The sequence below is a fragment of the Phyllostomus hastatus genome, unplaced genomic scaffold (genome assembly GCF_019186645.2).
Source record: "Phyllostomus hastatus isolate PE091 unplaced genomic scaffold, TTU_PhHast_1.1 phas_scaffold_555, whole genome shotgun sequence".
NCBI classification, from domain to species: Eukaryota; Metazoa; Chordata; class Mammalia; order Chiroptera; family Phyllostomidae; genus Phyllostomus; species Phyllostomus hastatus.
This window is the reverse complement of record NW_025334036.1, coordinates 8,454,288-8,476,062: the sequence shown is the minus strand read 5'-3', so window position 1 is coordinate 8,476,062 and position 21,775 is coordinate 8,454,288. Positions and strand designations below refer to the sequence as shown.

General features: G+C 46.1%; 2 long non-coding RNA genes across 2 annotated transcripts in view; both read right to left on the bottom strand.

Annotated features, from left to right (window-relative positions):
• Window positions 1-2,261: 2,261 nt before the first annotated feature.
• On the bottom strand, window positions 2,262-9,448 carry LOC123809755. Its single transcript, XR_006784087.1, has 2 exons — window positions 9,326-9,448; window positions 2,262-2,661 (listed from the first exon to the last, which is right to left on the bottom strand). It is a non-coding gene; the product is annotated as an uncharacterized LOC123809755 (long non-coding RNA).
• Window positions 9,449-12,051: 2,603 nt separating this feature from the next.
• LOC123809754 overlaps window positions 12,052-21,775 on the bottom strand; it is a 29,365-nt gene continuing 19,641 nt past the window's right edge. Inside the window, exons 2-5 of the long non-coding RNA XR_006784086.1 lie at window positions 16,618-16,667; window positions 15,662-15,774; window positions 12,689-12,885; window positions 12,052-12,292 (exon numbers count right to left, since the gene is read on the bottom strand). This is a non-coding gene — a long non-coding RNA (uncharacterized LOC123809754). The remainder of the gene's footprint in view (window positions 12,293-12,688; window positions 12,886-15,661; window positions 15,775-16,617; window positions 16,668-21,775) is intronic.

Below are 21,775 nucleotides of genomic sequence, written 5' to 3'. Positions count from 1 at the left end.
ACTGGAAAGTGTATAATGCCACAGTTACCAACGAGGCCTGGCTTGATTTATCTTCGTTAATAGGATTAGCATGTCAGCCCCTCTCCAGAATTTCCAAGTGCGATCCAGGGTGTCACTGAGGCCCTCGTGTCTTTTTTTCCTCTCCGATGGGCACAGTGACGCACCTACAAGCAGAGGGCTTTCGTCCTCTCGGAGCAGACAGATTATCTGTCTCCGGTGCAATAAGGCGTGTTGTGGCCACCTTTGCCAACACGCAAAGCCAGAACCCAGCCACTATAAAATAATCGTGTCACTACCTCCCCCCGTGCACGGCTCGTGTTGCATTTGTCTTCTGACTGTAATTGAATGGTTGAAAAGCAAACAATGGAGACAAATTCCAGCCGTACTGAGATTTGTTTCTTCCTCCCCTACCTTGGCCCATCATTAGGTACTTTCCCTCTCCGCTCGGCAGGTCAGAGGGTATAAATATAAATTGCATTTTGCATTACTTCTAGATGAGTGAAGCTGTCAAAGCAATAATATGAGCTTTCAGTCCCACATTCAACCACTTCTTTCCCATATTTTGGCCAGGAGGTCATGTGCAAATTGAACGTGACAACCCAGAAGACATGTCCAACGGACTCGTATTGTTACTGCGTTCGGCCGCCTCGCTCATAACAACGTTAAACCCGCATTGATCTCCCGCCTCTCGGCCTGGCAGGAACGAGGCTTCTCAGAAAGTTCCTGTCACTGGTGACACTGCATCTGAAAGTCACAGGCAGCCCTGACCTAAAATATTTTGCCCCTAAGATCTGTGAGGATGGGATGCTTAGAAAGACCAGGCCCGTGAAAGCAAGGTGAAGAGTTAAGGCCCCTTTAGCACACGCATGCACACGCACGGAGACGGGGGAAGACACAAGCTTCTAGCTGAATGTATGCGAAATTTCCAGGCTCTGATAGCCAAGGGGTTGAAAATCATTTCCATTGTTGTTTGAACAATCGAGATGTCACTCAGGAAGCCCCCTTAAAATATGGCTTGACCTTATTAGCATTGCATAACAAAAATTAAACTTAGAGCAATTGATTCTCCTCCTCGTTAAAAGAGAACCCTCCTCAAACCACAGGACTCAGAAACTTCGAGCCATATCTGAAAAGACCTAAATGTCTCGGAGGATTGGTAATTGGCTACCGACGTGACCCATGCGTGTCTCGCCCAGATTGCGGTGAGCGGAGAGCTGGTGTTCGCTGACAGGGTGTTTGATGGTTTCTAGGCGGCGAGTGGCTGTCTCCGCTCCCGTTCCAAATGGACAGGTGTCTACATCAGAATTGGCAACCTGGTTGGCACGCTGCGAGCGTGGCCGAAGAGCGGCTGGTTGATGGGGAATCGACTCCCCTCCCTTCTGGGACGCTGGCGTGGGGGTAGGGCAGAAACGAAGACGCCAGAGGTGGAGGCGTTGATGTGGGTTTACGCCACAGAGGCAGGTGCTCCGTCCGTGGGTTCCGAGGGGCTCCCTGGACAACCACGTCTGTCCTGCATCCGTCTGTCCCTCTACCAGGTTGCACTCAAGTACGCAGACAAAAGTCCTCGAAAGGGACTTCATCTTCACCAGGATGCTTATGTCAGTCTCTGCAAGTCCAATAAAATAAGCCAAGAGCCCCTCATACACTCTGTTAAATAAGTATTCTTGTCACTCATTTTCTTCTTTCTCAGAGGAAGCGTCCTTATTTTCATCGCTGTACATGAGATGAACTGTACGTCCTTAAGATGAAATGCAAGGAGATGGGAGCTGGCACGTCACACCTGGGGCACCTGGTTCCTTGCAGGAAAGAGCCCCGTGTCCTCAGTGGGTAATGTCACATTTTATCCCGTTGCACGTATGTGATGACCCTCAGAACCGTCATTGTGTTTCCCCTGCTTTCACGTTCCCTCAGAATCCTCACACGCTCGAGTTATTATTCACGCAAATGACTTATTTCCCAGGTGTTATGATAAAGCAAGGCATGAGTCATATTCTTAAGAAAGAAAACAAAAGCATTATAATGCCCCTGGATCTGAAGTCCTTTTATTGTCTAACATCCATTGTGCTTTTATAAGTATTAAAGTTGTTTTAAGCTTTGGGAATGTTTAAAAGAGGAAAGAAAGAAAGAGAGAGAAAGGAAGGAAGGAAGGGAGGGAGGGGGAGGGAGGGAAGGAAGGAAGGAAGGAAGGAAGGGGGAAACGAACCACTTCTGACTATAAATTGAAGCAAAATTTAATTCAAAAAATATAAATAACAAAACACTTAAAATCCATAATTTTATTAACCAATGTCGCTCCAACAAATTTATTAAAAATTTAAACAGTGAGACAGTCAGTGTGGCTGTAGAAGACATTTGCATTTACTTTGGGGTTACTTTCCAGGGTGTCTGTGGTTCTTAAGAATATTTACTTTCTCAAAATTTAAAAATGCTAGGCTTCCAGTCACAAGATAGTATAGTTTTACTCCTTCGTCCTAACTTTTCCTTTCTCTTCTTAATGAAATACTTGTATAAACCTGACGTTAATTTCTCATTCCCTTTTACTCCACCAAGTACCAGAAACCGTGGCAATGGAGACCAGCGAGGCTAACTCCTCCCCTTCTGTGCGCTGTATTTCGGGACCGTGGGCACATCAGTTATTTCTCTGGGCCTCCGTTTCTGCATCTGTAATATGGGGATATGAACAGTCGTTAATCTACGAATTTGCAGAAGGATTCATAGAATAGCCTGCTGTCCGTGTTCCTGGAAAAAGAGTTCGCTCTCAGCACACCACCACGATTTCCGCTGACGCCGGTGACGCTAGAGCCTCCGTGAGTGTGGAGCAGAAATGCTAGTACCAACAAGGCTGCGCGAAGCATTTGGCCTGGTGGCTGAACGGAGCAGGCTTTCAGTAAATGGGAGATGGGTTGTTGTTGTTTTAATCAGAAATCCAGTGGAAATGGGGGAAATACTCCCTTTGGGAAGAAAATCCATTACTTTAAAAGAATTTTGTTTTCTTTTATTGATTCTAGAGACAGATGAAGGGAAGGAGAAAGAGAGGGAGAGAAACGTCCATCACTTGCCTTCCTAACACTCCCTGACCAAGGACAAGGCCCGCCATCTAGGCACATGCCTTGACCGGGAATTGAACCTGTGACCTTTGGCTTTGTAGGATGATACCCAACCAACTAAGCCACATTGGCCAAAGCAAGATATCCATTCTTTAAGAGTTCCAGTGGGTGGTTCTCTGTTTCTGGATGTAGAGGCTTAGTTGGCATGAATGAAGCTAAGGTGGAGAATGATCATCCTTTGACCTGTGACTATACCTCATCCCTTCGCTCTCACAAACCGATCCCACGAGGCCGAGGTGCAAATCTCCAGCAAGAGCGGCCGAAGGGGACGGCCCAAGTCCACCACTACCACTGAGGAAAACAGACAAAACCAACTCAGATTGTATGTTCCAGCAATCCAAAGCTGTGTCCTGAGATCCGAAGGAGGGTGTAGATGGTTGGAATATACTGTTTGAGTCCCAACATCATTCATTCGCTTCCAAGAACAGGGTCAGAGCCTTCCACAGTCTGCAAGGAGGGATAAACTCTGGTGCCATTGACAGATCCATTCCGAAAGGAAACAAAACAAAGGAAGCAGTAGGAAGAGCCAGACACTCCTTAGAAAATTGAACTTGACCCGGGAAGGAGACAACTTCACACTGAGCCAATAATCACATGGCATGGAGGCCTTTTCAGAGGGTCCCTATATCATGAATAACATTTCATGTTGAAGATAATATTCATTCTATTCCTTGGAAAATGTCCTTGTGTCAGAGTTCATGGGTATCATCTCCCTGGAGGGATGAGGGGTGGGGAAGAATTGAGAGTTTGCTATTTATTTGTTTGTTTGTTTATGTTGCATTTTTTTCTATTACCATTTATCTCCCTTCTGCCCTCTCCTGCCTCCACCCACTCCCCTCCAAAACATTTGTGTGTCCTGGCTGATTCTGCACAGAAAACCCAGCATTCCTTGAGTGATTAGGCGGAAAACCAGTTCGTTCCTAGAAGCCCCGTTCCTGGTTCCTTGGATCAGGCGTGTCCGTGCCCAGCGACGTTTAAAACTTCTCACGTCCTTGCTTCGGCAACAAAGCCGAACGGAATCGAGTTCGCTCCGTTCTCTCTCAACACAACGGCCTTGCTCTCTGGAAGAGCACATTGGATTTAGTGGGAATTAAAATGCAGCCCAAGAGAAGCGACTTCTCTACCCAGTCGTCGCCGAAGACCCCCAGGGCCAAGCACTCGGTGTCTGCCAGTCGCCTGCTTTCCCGACCACAGGGAGCAGCTCGGATGACAAGCCCACAGATGGATGCGTCCTGTGATTAATGGCAGCTGCCGGGCCTGGTGGCGGGAGGGCAGGAAGTGGCGACAGCCTTGAGCAAGCCCCCTTTTTCTGCTTAATGCTCCTTCCAAGGTTTGGAGTAGGGAGGGATCAGGAAAAATTCCAGCCCCGTTCGTTCTTTGCTGGCAAAACTGAAGGCACCTTTTTCCTTTCTTCCATGTTACTTGCCAACACTGGACCTTTCATGGGGAGCCATACTCACTTCTTGATTGGCTCATCAAATTATAGTCTCCCTCCCTCCCTCCCTCCTTCCTTCCCTCCCTCCCTCCCTTCCTTCCTTCCTCCCTCCCTTCCTTCCTTCCTTCCTCCCTTCCTCCCTACTTCCTTCCTTCCTTCCTTCCTTCCTCTCTTTTTGCTTCTCTTTGTTTCTCCCTTGCCTTCTCCTTCTCCTTTTCCTCCCAAGCTTTGTCTCATTTTAGCAACCTCAGAGTGCAAGCTGGCCCATGAGAAGGGGCTGTTCTCAGGGTCTCTGAGGAACAGGTTAGACTGCGCCAAACTTGGAAGCCCTGGAACAGGCAACCTGACGCCCTCGGCAACCCCGGCCACTTACTAAGCAAGTGGCTCATTCCTGAGCATGGTGCATCGAAGTCATCGAGACTGCAGGAGTCTGGTTCAATTTTGCTCATTCGTTTATGTCATTCCTTAGATTCCACATGTAAGTGAAATCGTACGGTATTTGTCTTTCTCTGGCTCACTTACTGCACAAAGGCTATAAGACATGAGAATTTGAATGAGCGGCTCTGGGGCACGCAATAGGGTCACGAACCAGCCAGCTGCTCAAGAGAGAAAGAATAGATACAAGAAAAAAAAGATTCTGACCGCGAATTCAATGGTATTTTGTGCAACTACCTAAGTTAATTCATGAATTAGGTGTGCAAAACATTTTTAAAAAAGGATACAGGGTACCAAGATTCTACCATTCAAAATGGGCCAAACTGGAAAATAGCCCCAGAATCACACCCCAAGTTGAGAATTCTTCCCTGTGATGGCTTAAAACCTCACTTTGCTTTCCATAGGTAATCGAAATACGGAAAAGGTAGGAAAGGGTGAAAAATCTTCCTTCAGTTCTGTCTCCCAGCCTCTCCTGCCCAAACTCACCAATGCCCATTTCTAAAATTAATAGACGTTTGTGGGGAACAATTTGAGATTTTTAGAAAAATTGAGTAGAAAGTAGGAGTAGGAGGTAGAAAATGTGAGAAAGTATATATATCTCCTCTCACACCCTTCCCAACCTTTTCCCCTATTACTAACAGTTTGCTTTAGTGTGGTGCATTTGTTACAGTTGGTGTATTATTGTTAGCGTAAGTTCATAGTCTTCATTAGGGTTTGGTCTTGGTGTTGTGGGTTTGGGCAAAAATATGATGATATGTATGAATTCCACTATGTTTCACTGCCCTAAACATCCCCTGTGGTCTACCTCTTCATCGCCCCTCTCCACAAAAAACTCCGGCAATAGCTAATTTTGTACTGTCTCCATAGTTTTGCCTTTTCTAGAATCGTCTATAGTGGACATCATACAGTATGTGGCTGTTACAGACTGGCTTCTTTCACTTAGCAATATGCAGGTAAGATTCCTCCGTGTCTGTTTGTGGCTCGACAACCGATTTCTTTTTATTGTGCGTAATATTCCATGGTCTGGATGTACCACAGTTTGCACAGCCATTCACTCCTGAAGGGTACCTTGATTGGTTCTATGTTTGGGCCAATGATGAATAAGTCTGCAATAAACATGTGTGCAGGTTTTTGTGCGGACACAAACCTTTAGCTCCTTTGGGCCGCTACCGAAGGACCTGACTGCTGGATCATGTGGTAAGAGCATGCTTACTTTGGTAAGAAGCTGCTGGGTGGTCTCCCAACCCAATGTGGTTTTGGTGGTTTAAAGTAAGTATCAGACCTGGCTGGCGTAGCTCAGTGGATTGAGTGCGGGCTGCAAACCAAAGCATTGCAGGTTCGATTCCCAGTTAGGGCACATGCCTGGGTTGCAGGCCATGGCCCCCAGCAACCGCACATTGATGTTTCTCTCTCTCTCTCTCTCTCTTTCTCCCTCCCTCCCCTCTCTAAAAATAAATAAAATAAAATCTTTAAAAAAATAAAAATAAAGTATCAGTTAGCACAACAGATACTTAGCAAAGATGGAGACTCTGGTGGATGATAGACATCAAGGCAAGAGCTGCTCTTAAGAGCATGAGCTTTTGTCAAGATTTTATTTATTTTTAGAGGGGAAGGGAGAGAGAAAGGGAGGGAGAGAAACATCAGTGTGTGGCTGCCTCTCACACGCCCCCTACTGGAGACCTGGTCTGCAACCCAGGCATGTGCCCTGACTGGGAATAGAACCCAGGACCCTTTGGTTCACAGGCTGGTGCTCAGTCCACTGAGCCACACCAGCCAGGGCAGAGCGTGACCTTTAACACATACAGACAACAGCACCGTGACCAGCAGAAGGAAAGAGGCCTGGGGGTCGGCGGAAGTGAGCAGAAGTGGGGATGGGGGGAAGTGGGATGGAAAGAGACGTTGCTTGGGGCGGTGGGTGCACGATGCTGTGTGCAGGTAATGTTTTGTGGAGTTATGCACTTGAAACCTGTGTGGTTTTGCAAACGCATGTCACCCTAGTAAACTCAATATTTTTTAAAAAAAGAGCATGGCCTTGATCAAGCTACAGGGGTTCACCACTTGCCTTTGCTATTTGCTCTGTGGCCTCAGGCAAGTTCCTTAGCCTTTCAATGCGTGGTTTTTCCTTAGGTGCAATTAAACTTGGTAACTCGATACTCAGGCCCTAGGGTTCCAAGAAATATCCCATGCATGTCTTAGCACACCTCTTGGTCCAAATAGGTGCTCAAGAAGCGTCATCTCTTTCTATATCTCCCTGCAAAACCCAGCATCTCCCCCCCACATTAGCCAGTACATTTTTCAGTGACCAATTTCTATAACAGTACATGCAGGACTACCAATGGCAGAAAAATCTGATATATTTGTGAAATCCGGTGAAGGAAAAAAAAATGCAGCAGCTAAAATACAAGGAAACCCAAATTAGAAAGAAACAACAGAGGTTCCGGTCCACGGATGAAACTCCCTCACCCTTTTCCCACTCCTGGTTCCCCTTAGCGACTTGCGGGCTAGAAATCCTCCGAGATTAGGAAATAGCCTCTCTCTGGGGGCCTGCCAAAGCCTGTTCCGCTGACAGACTAACCCTGCGCTGGCGGGTGGTGGTGCGACGCGTCCCTACCCCGAGGGCCTGACTCATCCCTGTCTTTCTTCCTCAGACAACTCCACACACGCAGGCAGCAGAGAGCCATTAAGCAATCCAAGAGGTAATCTTTTTCAATTTCTTTGGGCAATTCTTGCCTGATGACATAATGATAGATGCTAACAATGAAAGCTAAAGGCACTGTGGCTGGATCTCTTTGTATTGGCTTTATTTGGGAAATGCACAAACAAACCCAAAAAGGAACTCTCCCGTGTGCATTCCTTATTAATAATCTACGGGTCACCACAATGCCCACCTGCCAGGGGCCTGCTGGGAAGCCCGGGAGTGTGTCGACTGGCTGATTTACCTTGGTGGCAGCCGGTAACTAGTTTTCCTGTTTTAACTACACGGACAGGGCTCAGGCATCCTGAGGTCAGAGCGTGTGGAATTAGTTTGAAAACGAAAGGGTAAACAAGGAACTTCTTCAGGGCGTACGGCTGAAAAGCAGGCACTGGCTAATAGAAGTCTTACCGCTAATTCCGTGCCTAGCACAATCGTTCACACGCGCAAGTGCTCAATACGCCTTCTTAAAAGTGACACAGAGAGAGAAGGCAGGCGGAGGCAGGGCATTGGAGGGAGGGGAGGAAGGAGGAATACAAGGTTATAGGAAGTACCCCCAGAAAAGGGATCATTATAGACACGTTCCTGATTTATCACAGTCCCCAGGAGTTCTCTCCCTTCCTTTCGGTTTTCCTCTTTCCTCTACCGTCTCCTTTTCATAGAAACACCAAAATGAAAACAGGATTCAAATCACCCCTGTCTCTAACTGAGAGTTACCCTGCATACCACAATTTGGTCTGTCTGGGTTATTTTCTCCTGGGGGCGCGTGCCGGGAGCTCCTCCCCCACCACTCAAAGATATTTCCAAGCCCATGTACTCAACAAACATGTCTCTCTCACACACATCTGAACAAATAAAAGGACAAAATGAGCTTCGTGAAAATACACATATTTTTAACGATTTCATTTATTTATTTTTAAAGAGACAGGGAGGGAGGGAGAAAGAGAGGGAGAGAAACATTGGCCCGCAATGCAGGCATGCTCCCTGACTGGGAATCGAACCTGCAACCTTTGGGTCTGCAAGCTGGCACTCAAGCCACTGAGCCACACCAACCAGGGCAAAATACAAATTTTTAATTTAAGGTTTGATAATCTTACAGGGCTTTTTCCCCTAAGTCATCGGATAATTTCCTCTTGACAGTAACGTTGCAAAAATCGAAAGAAGGGCACAAGGAATCAGATTATTTGAGGGTCTGCATGTGGAGATCCGCACTTTGATAAAAATCTAGAGAAAATGTGGTTTTTGGATAGATCAACATTTTCTTCATAATTTCATTTTATTAGTAACTCACACTTGAGGTGTCCATTTATTTAATAAAATAGGTGTCTATTCTATTTAATAATAAAAAAAAGGCTTGATCCCATCCTAGGGATGTAGAAATTGGAACAAAGATTGCGCAAATTGCCTTTAAGCTATTTTCTATAGGTTATCACATTCCAAGCTGTACAGAGCTATAACAGAGTATATGTGAGTATGAACTACATTTAAAAAATCTTTTTTAAAAAAGCTTTCTATTGCTTTCAATGAATTTCCTTTTTATGTGCAGAAAAATCAAGAAGATAAAAAAAAAATAAGAAAGGACTTCATACAATAGCAGTATAGAAGAGGATAATACATGGTTATCTAATTTCTTGTCTTCATCTTTCATTTTCTCACCTTCAGGAATATAGTTCAGGGATGCCACAGCTCCGGACCTGGGCCAGAAATTGAATGCAATGTAGATGCATTCACTCACGACGAGACATTTCAAAAGTTAGACTGAACCAATCTGGGCTGGAAAATAAGAGACATTTACTTAGGCATTAAAGGTAGGTGCCGGGCAGTAGAACTGATAGACCCTCATTACGTTGTCCCGTAGGAGACTGGGCCACTCTGAGAAGTCAATGCAGAGGACATTTAAAGCGAGTGATAGGAAATACTTCTTCACCGGGTAGAATTTGTTCTGTGGAATTTGCTGCTATGGGCGGGCATGGCGGGCATAAAGTCAACCACTGAGCTGGGGTTTTCAGAGGGGCAGGATAATGCAAAACCCACTCTTCTGGCCAGTTGAGAAGGGCAGAAGCCACCCATTTGCCTGCTTTTGGGGGTCACAGTTGATTACAAGGGGGGTCAGAAAAAAAATATTCTCCACACTCGATCAGGATAATTAAAAAAAGTGTTTGCCCATGCTCACGTGCCCTAGAAAGAGGAAGTAAGATATAAAATGTCATGTTACCTGACAAAATATGACAAATGTTTTTGGACAGGGACAAAAAAAAATTAAACAATGCAAAAATCAATTCCAGAAACTAATTAAAGATAGTCCTGAAATGTTTGTTTAAAGATTTTTATTTATTTTTTTAGAGAGGGAAAAGAGAGAGAGGAACACTGATTGGTGGCCTCTTGCAAGTTCCCAACTGGGGACCTGGCCCACAACCCAGGCATGTGCCCTGACCTGGAATCCAACTGGTGACCTTTCTGCTTGCAGGTTGGTGCTTAACCCACTGAGCCACACCAGCCAGAGCCTGGAACACTTTTTTTAATTAGAAGCATTTTTCTTCTGGTCATATGAATAGTACACAATGTTTTCGGTTTTTAACGTGGTTCTCTGACAAGCATTCTCAGCATCCATCTGCCAAACTTGAAAATAATTACCATGCGTGAATTTCTTTTAATCGAAAGACATAGAGTTTAGTCAAAAAGTGTTGAATACCCAGTAAATATGAAGGCCATGTTAACTTTGGGGTCGTTATGTTGAATATCAATAACAAAGGCTTTGGACAAGGTCATCACCATTTAAATTCAGCTTCCCCCCCCACCCCACTTCTTTCATGTATTTTTCTAGAAAACGTATGGTAGACTCTAGAACTACACTTGATGCCACTGGACGCGTCAAAAACAATATTGCACCTTTGACATTCTAATCTAGGAGCTTCTGAAAAAGGACCAGAAAAGCATTTTGTGTGGTTGCAGCCTCCATTTCCACTTGGGGACAAAAGAAGGACACACAATCTACAAAAAAAATAAAATAAGGGGGGGTTGCAAGAAACATTGCTTTTAAAACTTACAGAGCAAATTAAAATTCAAAATAAGGCACTGTGAAATTTAGTGTTTGAGTTTCCATGAAGCACAGCAGAGCTGGGAAGGCCTCCTCACCCCCTGCTGGGAACCAGGGCATGTTGCTGACTTTAATGGACGTGGGCCTGTCTAGGGTCATCATGCCTGCGAAGGAAAAAGCAAAAGAAGAGATAAAAAGCACCCGGAAGTTCTTCCATGGTACACCGCCATCACCTGCCGTAGTCATGAGAATTTGGAGCTTAAAGACATCCTTATTTTTGTAAGCACATTTTTCATTTCAATATGGTTTTTTTTTATTCATTTTATTGTTGACATTATAATTGTCCCCGTTTCTCGCCCTCTTTGCCCGCCCCCCACCTAACCCCTCCTTCCCTCTGGCCACCCCCACGCTGTAGTCTGCGTCCGTGGGTCAGGCATATATGTTCTTCGGCTAATCCTTCCCCTTCTTTCATCCAGCGCCCCCAACCCCTCCCCTCTGACAGCTGTCAGTCTGCTCCACGTGTCCACGCCTCTGGTTCTACTTTGTTCATCCGTTTATTTTGTTCGTTAGACTCCACACAGAAGGGTGATCCCATCCAAGTCTTTCCCCGACTGGCTTATTTTACTCAGCAGCGTAATCTCCAGGTCCATCCGTGCTGTCGCCCAAGATAAGAACTCCTTTCTTCTTACAGCCGCATAGTGTTCTGTTGCATAAGCGCGTGTTATTAAAACATTGTCCTGCCCTCACAGTAAAAAAGATAAGCGCAGATAGCGCCATGTGAATGTCAAGGGAGTTAGTCCTCCACGGTCGCATGACGCTGGGTTGGAAGTTCTACAGCGGATTCCTGACCAGGGCCTGGGCCACCCGCTGCTGTAAGCATTCCTGGTGGCGGGGGCCCATGTCTGGAGCAGGAACACCTGGGGCCCCAGGCCCTGCCTCTCGTCAGCTGGGCCACCCTGGGCAAACCATCCACTCCCCTTGCCGCATCATCCTCATTTGCAAAACAGGACAATTGCGCCTACCTACCTCGGAGGATTGTGGTAAGTTGAAATGAATGTAAAATAATGAAAACTGCCTAGCACATGTGTTCAGACGTTGTTATTCTTCCGTCTCCCAAAGGCCTGGGCTTTAGGGGAAGTCGTCGGAAGGAAAAGGGACAGGGGAGGCCCTGTCCTCATTCACGGAACCTGGTCCCTACCCTTTCTGATGTCCCCTCTGCTGTCTTCAGTTCTGAGAACTCCCCAGATCGGAGCCGGGGGGTCCTCACACATGTTCTCTCATCCCTCTACACTTCCACGGCCACTTCTCATTACCTGAATGATTCACCGTTAGGTGGCGGGCTCTAGTCGGGAGGGGCATTGGTTGTGTTCGTGCGTGACTGCTGGCCGTCACTGACTCCCGATTCTGACACCATCCAGCGGTCGCAGGTGGACGAGAAAAACCCCGAGGCCAACAGGTAAGCAAGCCTGACTCTTCTCAGCGCACGCTGGCCTCGTCCACGTGCTGTGTTGGGGCTCCTCGAATGCCATGGACGCTTCGACCATTGCATCTGACCAAAGCCAGCGTCACGGAAGAACCAGTACTGGCTGGAGTCAAACAGAAATAACTGGTTTCTCCTTTATGAAACTAATAATGGGAAAATCTAATCTAGACATTAGGAGACCTTCAGAACAGAGTAAAATGGCAGACATACGTTCTCTGGGGCTTATTTAGTCTAAGAAGAGAGACTCACGTGAGTGGCGGTGTTTTTACATAAGTGTAAACTGAATTGTGGAATCCCATTGCAGAGTTTATTTACGCTTCCCTCCGAGGATACGTGAAAGAGTATTAACCTGGTCATCTTTTGAGCGCGTACAGCGTGTATACGGGGCTTTGCAGTGGGTGCTCGGGATGGAAAACAACCATAGGCCGAGCAAATAGAAGGTAAGGGGAATGAGGTGAAGGGCTCCCTGGGTCAAGTCATCGTTCCTCTTTACCGGTACCTGAAGGATGTAGTTCACAAAGACCATCCAGGTGAAGGCCTCAGGTCCTCATTCTTTTTTGTGAATGCAGATGGAATCTCCTTTCAGACACAAGGGGTAACGACTCTACCCGTGACAGCATTTTCAAGCACAGGCTACATACAGAGCCCCTGCCGAGCGTTGCCCATGGATCATGTCATTGTATCATCGCAGGAAACCTGTGAGGTATAGAATGATTCTAACCTGGCTGGCGTAGCTCAGTGGATTGAGTGCAGGCTGCGAACCAAAGTGTCGCAGGTTCGATTCCCAGTCAGGGCACATGCCTGGGTTGCAGGCCATGGCCCCCAGCAACCACACATTGATGTTTCTCTCTCTCTTTCTCCCTCCCTTCCCTCTCTAAAAATAAAGAAAGATTCTAACAATACAGAAGAGTCATTGGAGGCTAAGTCATGGCCAAGGTCATACAGCTAACAAAAGCAGCAGAGCCAATGCTTCAAACCATTGGGCATCCAGTCCCAGGGTTTTTCCTCTTAGCTTTTACCAATACCACCGCCCTTGCCCAAACTCGGAGAGTCAGATATAGTGGGAAAAACCTGAGGCCTGGAATCGGAAGAGTCACATTAATTACCAGCCTGAGTAGGCCCTTCCACCTCTGTTTCATCACTGATGATATGAGAAGGATAATATTGCTATCTGCCCTGCCTGCCTGCTGGAGCTCTGCAACAGGCAAGAACTTAGGACATAAGAATGCGCTAAACAAACATCAGTTGATAGGGTTTATTTACGAGCGCAGCCTGCTGATGGATTTATATGAACTGAGTTGGTATTTAGGGAGCATTTTATGTATGACAGTTGCAACTGATGAAATAAAAATGATAGAGAAATGATAGAGTCTTCCCACACAGGTAAATGGTTGTTATTGGAAGCAGGCGGAGGGGTAGGGGGCTGTCCCATAACCGCACACTCCAGGCGTGGGAACAGTAATTGGCTCCTACGGAAAAGGCGGATACCACAGACAAGGTTCCCCTTCTGAGCACAGTTGTGCTTAGTTAGGACCAGCTCTGCTTACAGATTAAGCAAAGGTAAACCCATTTGAATGACGGGGATTTCCTGGGGATTGAAAAAGACGATCTTATCTAAAGAATACACCAGTATCTTCAGATTTCCTTATTTGTAAAAGACCCGATCGCTTACAAGGGTTTAAAATTTTATTTTATAGCATGTACCTTCTCCTCCCCCTCATCTAGTTTTCTATTAGGAAATGAAAATGTAAAAGATGTTATCTACCTCTAGTCCATGGGCAAAGCTCTGGGAAAATGCAGTGTTCGAGACAAGAAGGGAACTTGAGATTCAATTTCATCTATCAGATGTTTCTGCCCATGTTGAGCATGCTGACTCTCCTTGTCACATAAGATGGCAGCCTTAACTATAATAATTTATTTTCTCCCCTGCACTTGTTGCGTGCTAGAAGAGAGCTGTGATTTTTCTCTGGCCAGCATCCAGTTCCCCTCTATGTAATAGTATCTCGATTTTCCTTGGAAACACTACCCCTTTCTCATTTCGAAGTCCTTAGATTTATTTTTATTTTTTAAGGATTTTATTTATTTTTATAGTGAGGGGAAGGGAGGGAAAAAGAGAGAGAGAGACATCCATGTGTGGTTGCCTCATACGCCCCCAACCAGGGACCTGGCCCAAAACCCAGGCATGTGCCCCGACTGGGAATTGAACCAGTAACCCTCTGGTTCGCAGGCCCACGCTCAATCCACTGAGCTACGTGAATCAGGGTTATTTACCTGTTTTTAGAGAGAGGGAATAAGGGAGAAAGAGAGGGAGAGAAACATCAATGTGTGGTTGCCTCTCAAGTGCCCACAGCTGGGGACCTGGCCCACAAGCCAGGCATGAGCCCTGACTGTCAGGACTCTTGATAGCTGCTCAGGTGCTCAGGAATAGAAAGTACAAATAAGCCCTGGCAGGTGTGGCTCAGTGGCCTGAGCACAGGCCTGCGAACCAAAGGGCTGCCAGTTCGATGCCCAGTCAGGACACATGCCTGGACTGTGGACCAGGTCCCCAGTAGAGGTGCGGAAGAGGCAACCACACCTTGATGTTTCTCTCTCTTTCTCCTTCCCTTCCCCTCCCTCTAAAAATAAATAAATAAAAATAGTAAAAAAAAATAGAAAGGGAATTTGTTGAGCTGGATTTACTTCTTTTGTTTCACTTTTTCTCTCTGGCTCAGTCTTCTCAGAGCCTTACGTGTGTTTTATTGACACTCACAGAAGCTCTAGACTTGTATCTGAAATTGAACTGGATCCACAAGAAAAAAAACTCATTTGCCGGACAAATTCCAAAGTGCTTTTACAATGGAATCACATAATGTAAATAAGGAGAAGGGAAGACAGGGAGGAACCAAAATGGTTCCAGTCCCATCCCCAGCTTTTTGCCCCCTCAGCCCCACCGTGGATGCGAGGTAGATAGAAAAAGGGAAGGAAAGTGAGGGGTGAATTGGCAAAAGTGAAGAAGGATTTGCAAGATAAAAAGAGGAGAGAATATGCAGGAAACTCATCGAATGTCAAGCCAAGGCCAAGCAACCATGTGATAAACAGGAGAACTACCTCTTGACCTGACCCCTTCACTAAATAGCCTGGAAATCTGCTTGAGCTGTGCCTGCAGCAACCAAAGCTCAGAATGGCAGCTTGGAGACATGCGGGACCCACCATCAAGGTCACTGTCCGTGGGACATCAGGAACCTCCAAATACGTTGAGAGAGAGCAGTCAAAGGCAGAGCCCAGACCGGACAGAAGGTCACGTGGGGCCAGAACAGCAGCACGAGTTTCCGGCATCTTCTCCAATTCCGGCCCCAAGGGCTATACACGTGCCCATCAGATGCCCAATGGTTTTAAGCCTGGCCCTGCTGATATCTAGTTGGGTGACCTCAGGTAATTTTCTTACTGACTTAGCCTCAAATCACTCATCTGTGTTGTTCTAATGGATCCATACCTCGGAGGATTCTTGGGGTCCTATGGGAGCAGGCTCCTCCTCGGGTAGCAGGGAAGTCCGACCAAGTCCTGATCATACTTCCTCACTCTAGATTTTCAGACGACCCCCCGGAACTGCACACAGGACAAGACGGGGGTGCACGTGAGTGAAGAAGCAGCCACACAATGTACCAAACACACCAACTCCTCATGAGAAAAGGAGCTAACGATTTTTGAAGTACCTGCTGCTAACCCTAACCTTAACCTTAACCCTAACCCCTTGTCTATTAAAAACTATATCGTACAATGCGTTTGCTTTATTTGCAGATGAAGAAAATGAGGCTGCAGAAGATTAAATGAGTTAAGCTCTCACAGTTGGTAAATAAAGAGGAGGGATTCCAAGCTGTAGTCTCTGAGCCAAAAGCCAGCGCCAGCCATGGAGTATGGGTGAGCCACGGTTGTCCCAGAGTGTTCCCATTAACTGTGCAGGGGACTCACATTGTTCATAGCCCTCAGTTCCAGTGTTGGTCTCATTCTGGTCTACGAAAGCCTCTAGTATCTCTGAGGACAGATCATTTCAGTCTTCCACTCATCCTTCACTTTTCTGGGCCACTTGTGTCCACCTACTCCCAAATCTGAGTTTTAACTTCTAAAACCCTGGCCCTGGCTGGTGCAGCTCAGTGGATTGGGCACAGGCCTGCAAACCAGAAGGTTGTGGGTTCAATTCCCAGTCAGGGCACATGCCTGGGTTGCAGGCCAGGTCCCCAGTAGGGGGTGTGCAAGAGGTAACCACACATTGATGTTTCTCTCCCTCTCTTTCTCCCTCCCTTTCTCTCTCTGAAAAAGAGACTGGCAGCAAGAGCTTCACTAAATATTTCTTTCTAAAAGCTTGGCAGAAGCTCAAATGGGTTCACAGTCAAAAGGGGGTTGGTTCATTGACAAACGGTCACAGCAATAAATATTTGTTGAATGACTGACCTTTTAATAATTAAAGAGATGGTCTCTCCAAACACTGCTCCCTGAAGCTCCTTAAAAAGAGGCAAGAAAAATAGGGAGAGATGTGGAGGAACATAAATTAAACTTTTCATTCCTTTACTTCCCTGAATTCACTCAGCAAATATTTATCCATTTTCCAGTCGATACCAGACTCCGTGCGGGCTACCGCTTAAGGATGTCCTAGTTATCTCTAGTTATGTAACAAATTAACCCAACACTTGGCAAGATAAGACAGCAATCAGTTATGACCTCACAGTTTCTGAAGGTCAGGCATCTGAAACCTTCAAGGTCTCGGGTGAGGCTGGAGCTGAGGTCATCTGAAGACTGACTGGGGCTGAAGAATCCAGTCCCAAGTTCACGCCCACAGCTGTCTCCAGGCCTCAGTCCCTCGCTAGCTCTTGGTGGGGGCTTCAGCTCCTGGCCACGAGGGTGGTGGGCCTTTCTGTAAGGCTGCCCAGAGCCGGGGGTCTAAGAGAGACAAAGACGGGGAGCGTCCGCCCCAGCCTGAAGTCACGGTGGGCCTCTCACTACCTAGTCTTCAAAGTACTTCCGTGTCACCAGCATTCCCCACCTTTCCAGGAGGACCTTTAGGAAATGTGTGGATGTAATTTTCAAACCACAAGGGTGGTTGATTGGAAAGGAAGCCGGTAAAAACGTCTTGATGTAGATTTTACTTTTCGATTCATTACGATTCCCATGGGCTGTTTTATCACTTTGAGTTCTGGGAGTAGGTGACACATGGCCATGGGCTGGGGGGTTGGGAGGGGAAATAGCTGGACAGGAGTCCAGGAGGTGAGCCCCTCCCCTTCCCCAGCCCCCATCTCCCTAGGAGACCAAGAAGGTGACTGTCCCTCACTGCGATGTTTGGTATCGTTAGAGGAGGGATGTTGTTTTCCATTCATGCACTGTGGCATATTACAGAGACCCCAGATCCTAGCTGGGCACCTCAGGGCTTAGGGAGAGCGGGGTGAACCGCAGATGACATTGATAAGGCTGTCACAAAACACCATCCGGGACCCTAGAAACTGCCACATAGCTGTACTGCCCAAAGATTTTTCAGTGTTGCAAGTCATTTAACTTTTAATGGCCTGACTGCATTTTGACCCGTTGAACTGTTAAGCAGGTTCCAATTGTTCGCTGTGGTCCTTGCCGTCACATAATGAATTCTGAAGCGGAGTTTCCACCTGCCGGTTCAGAGAAGGCCGCATCTCATCTCTGCATGGAAATCAAGTTCCCCTCACCTCTCCATCACCAAAGCGCCACTTCACCGTCAGCCATGGGAAAGCCGCGAATCAATTAAACTTACCTTGCATCGCTGAGTGCCCGTGAATTGCACTCACAATGGCACGTGCGTTCTCAACAGCGTCACGCAAGGAGGAGAAGGGAGGAGAAGGGCACATTTGGGCACAGTGACACCTTTCTTTGTCCCGTGACTCAAGCACACTTCTTCATTTCTTCCCCCCTCGGGACCTCTGCCAGCCATTTCAACATGGCAGTGTTTCCTTGTCATTTTGTGTCAGTCTAAAGCCACACACAGCCCTGGCTGGTGTGGCTCTGTGGATTGAGTGCTAGCCTGCGAAGTGAAAGGTGGCCGGTTTGATTCCCAGCCAGGGCACAGGCCTGAGTTGTGGGCCAGGTCCCCCAGTGGGGGCATGTCAGAGGCAACGGATGGATGTTTCTCTCCTTCTCTTTCTCCCTCCCTTCCCCTCCCTCTAAGAATAAATAAATAAAATCTTAAAACCACATGCAGGTTGCGGAAGAGCCTGTGGCTAAGCCAGCCTGGGGTTGGAACAGAGCCCCACAATCCCCACCAGAGGCAGCGGGCAAACAGCTGATCCAAACGCCCCCCATGCCCCTTGCAGCTAAATGTTGCATTGCATTCCTGCCTTAAAATCTCCATTGGCTGCACATCCGACAGGCTTAAGAAAATAATTTATTCTCTATAAGTTTCCCAGTAACTTATGCTCATAAAATGGACAACATAGGAAGACTTTTTAGAGAGAGGGGAAAGGAGGGAGAAAAACCAGAGGGAGTGAAACATCAATATGTGGCTGTCTCTCACAGTCCCACCTACTGAGGACCTGGCCCACAACCCAGGCATGCGCCCTGACTGGGAATTGAACCGGCAACCCTTTGGCCCATAGACCTGCACTCAATCCACTGAGCTACACTGGCCAGGGCTAGGGAGGCTCTTTTCCTGAGCGACTAAAGAAGATTGTTAAAGGCCATCCGGTGCATAGGAACACAGCGCAGATAGAGAAGAAAATGTTAGCAGCATCCCAAGGTGTAAATTCAAATCCTTTTTTTACCTTTTTAATTTATAAATTTATAATGTAAGGTTTTAGATGATTACTCCTTCACACAAAATACTTCTCTAGATGGTTCAACTCCAGGACACAATGTATATAAATCTCTCTTCTTCAAACCAGGTACAGTCAAGAGGAAAAAAAAAAAAACAACTATTTCTGCAACTCTACTTCCTTTTTTTTTTCCAGTTTCAGGTTTATGCCAAGGCACTAGCTCATGGAATACCTGCTGTCTTGCCAGGTAAATATGAACTGTTTGCTCTCAGCTCTACCTTTCCTGGTGAGAGACAGAACTTAGCATCAACGCTTTCTTCGATTTGTCCCTGGACGCCAAACAACGAATCCGTGTCCCCAAAGCCAAGCCCGCAGTAGCAAAGCAGCAGATGTGTTCCGCGACTTCTATAACAATTCCCCAACCTCTAGATAGTTAATATGTATACAATGATTAATGAATTCTTCATTCTCCTCCCAGTCTCTTTTGAATCCAATAAAGGCACTCGTGGGTTGAAGAATGTTATTTGTAATTATTCCATAATGATGTGATAGATCTTTCTTGCTTATAATTTCTTGGGAATGTTTGCATGGAGAATATTATTGATTCATTTATTATAATAGTTATTTAGATTCCTAGGTGTAGGCATGCCTGTGCGAACATAAATCTCCGAGGTGGTCAAGCGTACTATTCTGGCTTCCAATCAGAATTTCAGAAGCGGAGTGACCACCATTTGGAGTCTCCACAGAGCCACCAGAATGGCAATTGACATAAACATGGACCTTCCACCTTTATTTTACATTTGCGTCATCTAATCCCATCTGAATTTCTTGTCATGGGCTCTCTGGAGTCATATTTTAATAGTGCTTATAAGAGAGCTTGAATCCAGTCCTGGCTCATGTGGCTCAGTGGACTGAGCACCGGCCTGGGAAACAAAGGGTCGCAGGTTCGATTCCCAGTCAGAGCACATGCCTGGGTTGCAGCTAGGTCCCCAGTAGGGGGTGCGTGAGAGACAACCACACGCTGATGTTTCTCTCCCTCTCTCTCTCCTTCCCCTCCCCTCTCTAAAAATAAATAAAATCTTAAAAACAAAGAAAAAGAAAGCTTGAATCCAGCAATTCTACCTCTGAGAATATATCTAAAAAACACAAAAGCACTAATTCAAAAGGATACACGAACCCTCATTTTCATTGCAGCATTGTTTACAATAGCCTAGATAGGACCAACTACGATATAGATATATAGACATAGAGATGAAATATTCAGCCATAAAAAAGGGAAAATCTTGCCATTTGTGGCAACATGCATGACACTTGAGGGCATTGTGCCAAGTGAAATAGGTCAGAGAAAGACAAATACTTACAATCTCACCTATATGTGGAGTCAAAAAAATTCATAAATTCATAGATGCAAAGACAAACTGGCTGGTGGCTGCCAGAGGCAGGTGGTGGATGTGAGTGAAATGGTAAAAGGGTCAAAGGTAGAAACTTCAGTGATAAAATGAAGTCATCGTCCCTGGCTGGTGTGGCTGGGTGGATCAAGTGCCAGCCTGCAGACCAGGAAGTTGTTGGTTCGATTCCCAGTCAGGGCACAAACCTGGGTTGTGGTCCAGGTCCCCACTTGGGGGTGCACGAGAGGCAACCACACATTGATGTTTCTCTCCCTCTCTCCCACCCTTGCCCTCTCTCTAAATATAAATAAATACATCTTTTTTAAAAATGAAGTTGTGGGGTACAGTGACTATAGTTAATAATTCTACATTGCATCTTTGAAAGTTGCTATTAGAATAGATTCTAAAAGTTTTCATCACAAGAAAAAACTGTAACTGAATGATAACAGGTGGGAACTAGAATTAATGGTGATCATTTTGCAATATATAGGTAACTCAAGTCATTATATTGCAAAATAACATTATATGTCAATTATACATAAATAAAAATATTTGTTTTTAATTCAACAATTAGAGTTTGGTTTTGTCCTTGTCACTGTAGGCCCACAGCCTCAAAGTTTTTCCTCTCTTTGAGTCTTGAGCTGCGGGAAGATGATACTTGGGCAGTAGATCAGCTGTCCATGCTCCAAGACTAGGGTCTCTAAGGTGATTGTCAAGGTTGGCATGACTTCCACAACTCAAGGCAAACAAAATCTCTAAGCTCTTTTTTTAAAAGACTTTATTTATTTATTTTTAGAGAGAGGGGAAGAGAGGGAGAAAGAGAAGGAGAGAAACATCAATGTGTGCTTGCCTCTCACGTGCCCTCTACCGGGGACCTGGCCTGCAACCCAGGCATGTGCCCTGACTGGGAATCGAACCTGTGACCCTTTGGTTTGGAGGCCGGTGCTCAGTCCACTGAGCCACACCAGCCAGGGCTCTCAACTTCTTTACTGAAAATTTCTACTGATCTCTAGAGCCGTGAACCGTAAACGGCGTGCTAAAACATGTATTCCCTTTCCCTTGCAAGTTCCTTTGCAATTTGAATTCTAAAAAGAGAATTCACAAGAGAGATGAGGTGGTGAGGAGGAGGATTTTTATTTTAAGGGAGAGTGTATTTAGCAAACAAGAATAAGAAAATGCCTGGCCACTAAGCCAGAGGGAATTTGAAATTACTCCAAGCCAAGAAGCCAGTAGACTGGCTAAAATATAAGATAGAATTCAGAGTGAGCTGATCATGTTTTTTTCTCATTTGATGCTTTTCTTTCGGTTTGTTTCCCAAGATTTAATGGGTGCCTGTGTTGGAAAATGTTAATGCAGAACAGCTGGGCAACAAGAAGGCCTCAAATTCATTCTAGATTAATCCCCCTTCCTCCTAAGATCTGGCCTCTCCCTGGGCAAGTGGCTATAAGATAC